Genomic DNA, 3162 nt, shown 5'->3' on the forward strand with positions numbered 1-3162 from the left:
GTTCATAATGGATACGCAGTGACGGTTCATAATGGATACGCAGTGACAGTTCATAATGGATATGCAGTGATGGTTCACTGCTCTGAGCAGCTTTCTGTGCATTTAAGGATGTGAGACTCAGGATGTGGTTTCAAACACACAAACACAGATGACCTGTTTTAACGGAGATGTGGTTCAATGAGCTCTGGAGGTAAAACTCTTTAATATTGGACCTCAAATGACATGAAATCTAAACTACATACTGATATAATATGAATAATGTTATCGATTTAACAAAAAGACACCACGTCTGTGTTTCTGTGCATGACTCAAACTATTTTTATGAGGAAATGACTAAATTGACTAAATGTCCTTCAGACAACCTCATCAATTATTAATGTTTGTTCAGAGGTTATCATTTACATTTTGTTTCATATTTGTTCTCATAATTATCAACCAAAGATCTTCTTCATCGTCACGAGTTTTGGTTCATTCATTTAAAAACAAAATAAAATCTGTTTAATGAAATCTGTGACTTCATACGTTTAACTGTTAATTAAAAAAGTATGAAGTCTGTCAACAACCCAACAAGCTGAAGCTGATAACACCACCTGTGTGATAACACCACCTGTGTGATAACATCACCTGTGTGATAACACCATCTGTGTGATAACATCATCTGTGTGACAACACCATCTGTGTGATAACACCAACACCACCTGTGTGATAACATCATCTGTGTGATAACACCACCTGTGTGATAACACCAACACCACCTGTGTGATAACACCATCTGTGTGATAACACCACCTGTGTGATAACATCACCTGTGTGATAACACCACCTGTGTGATAACATCATCTGTGTGATAACACCATCTGTGTGATAACATCATATGTGTGATAACACCACCTGTGTCCGATAACACCATCTGTGTGATAACACCATCTGTGTGATAACATCACCTGTGTGATAACACCATCTGTGTGATAACACCACCTGTGTGATAACATCATATGTGTGATAACACCACCTGTGTGATAACACCACCTGTGTGATAACATCATATGTGTGATAACACCACCTGTGTGATAACATCATGTGTGATAACACCACCTGTGTGATAACACCACCTGTGTGATAACATCATATGTGTGATAACACCACCTGTGTGATAACACCACCTGTGTGATAACACCATCTGTGTGATAACACCACCTGTGTGATAACACCAACACCACCTGTGTGATAACACCACATGTGTGATAACACCATCTGTGTGATAACATCATCTGTGTGATAACATCATATGTGTGATAACACCACCTGTGTGATAACACCATCTGTGTGATAACACAATCTGTGTGATAACACCACCTGTGTGATAACACCATCTGTGTGATAACATCATCTGTGTGATAACACCACCTGTGTGATAACATCACCTGTGTGATAACACCACCTGTGTGATAACACCACCTGTGTGATAACATCAGTCCGACAGAGGAAACTGTTTCACAACACGTCTGGTTTCAGAGCTGAGGTCTCTTAAAAACAACACAAACATATTTCTGTTTTTATCTGCTCGTTAAAATGCAGAACAGCGTTTCAAAGAGGGAACCAACTCAAACCAGTTCAAATGCAGATATTACTTCCACTTAGCACTTACTTAGCATCTATTGTATTCATATTAGTTTGTGGCACTTATTGTATTCGTTTGTTTCTGCACTGTACGTTGGCTCTGGTTTATGCTCTTAGATGCTTGTTTGAAGAAAGGAGATGCACTTATGACTTCTGGTGACTAGTTCTCTCGAAAACCGATGTTGAATACACTTATTGTAAGTCGCTTTGGATAAAAGCGTCTGCTAAATGACTGTAATGTAATGTAATGTAGTGTAATGTAAAGATCTATATACAAACACTGTCGTTGAACATAATGGTGTGTTTTGCAGAATCGTCCAGCATGGGCGGTTCTGTCTGGTGTCGGTCTAACGACTCGTCTCTCGTCCCTCCAGGTATCTGAAGATCGTCCATCCTTTAGGAACTCACGTCCTGCAGACGGTGCGAGCCGCCCACGTCATCACTACGGTGACCTGGGTTCTCCTGGTGGCCACGATGAGCGCCTACGTCTCCCTGTCTCTCCTCACCAAGGAGCCGCCGCTGTCCTCCATCCCCAATGCTTTCAACTGCGACATCCTACAGAGCAAAGAGCTCAGGCTCTTCTACAAGATGATCCACTGCGCCTCCGCCGCCATCTTCCTGCTGGTCCTCGTCTCCCTGGTCTTCTTCTACCACGGTGTGTCCAGCAGGCTGTCGTTCGCGCAGCAGAGGCAGCCGGCGTCCTCCGGGTCCAGGAAGCTCGCCAAGTCCCGCAGGAACATGCTGGTGCTGGTCAGCGTCTTCTGCGTGTGCTTCGTCCCGTACCACCTGGTCCGCCTCCCCTACGCCTTCCTCAGGGGGCGGTGCCTGTGGAGCCAGGCCTTCTTCTACCTGAAGGAGCTGACCATCATGGTGTCGGTGCTCAGCGTCTGCCTGGACCCGCTCATCTACTTCATCTTCTGCAAGGCCTTCCGGGCCCAGCTGAGCCCGGGGAGGATGTCCAGCACCACGCAGGCCCCAACGCCGAGAGGAGGAGCAGCGACGGGCCAATGAGCAACATCCGGATCAACAGGAAGACGTCGCTCACCACCTCCACGAAGCACATGGGCGTTCTGTAGACCAACGTCAATCACATCACTGTGAATATGTGGAGCCACTGAGCCAACAAGAGACGCAGAAGATCATTCTGACACGTGGTCGGCTGTTTGACTCGTGCACTTTGGAGGTCGCATGAGGGCTCAACAGATTCTGTTCAAGCTATTTATAAGATAATATATGAGATAATATATGAGATAATATATGAGATAATATAACCTAAAGTCGTGATGGGAGAACCATCCCATGAGTGTATTAAAACATGGTCTTTGTACATTAGACATATTTACAGTGACCTACACACTCAAACTTGGAAGGTGTGATATGAAAAAGAAAAATGAATTTGAAGGGTGTTGAATTGGTGCAGAATGTTCTGAATACTCTGGAACTTACAGTGAGAAAAGAGAAGTGTTCGTCGGCCCTCTCTGGAGGAGAGTTTCAGGGAGTTAAACACATGAAATGTGACATGTGAATGAACAGATTTATAGA

General features: G+C 44.2%; 1 pseudogene; it reads left to right on the top strand.

Annotated features, from left to right (window-relative positions):
* The first annotated feature begins 1915 nt into the window (after positions 1-1915).
* Positions 1916-2774, top strand: LOC116380049 (P2Y purinoceptor 14-like; annotated as a pseudogene).
* The last annotated feature ends 388 nt before the right edge of the window (positions 2775-3162 follow it).

This window comes from Anarrhichthys ocellatus, unplaced genomic scaffold, assembly GCF_004355925.1.
Source record: "Anarrhichthys ocellatus isolate YVR2014 unplaced genomic scaffold, GSC_Weel_1.0 scaffold5971, whole genome shotgun sequence".
NCBI classification, from domain to species: Eukaryota; Metazoa; Chordata; class Actinopteri; order Perciformes; family Anarhichadidae; genus Anarrhichthys; species Anarrhichthys ocellatus.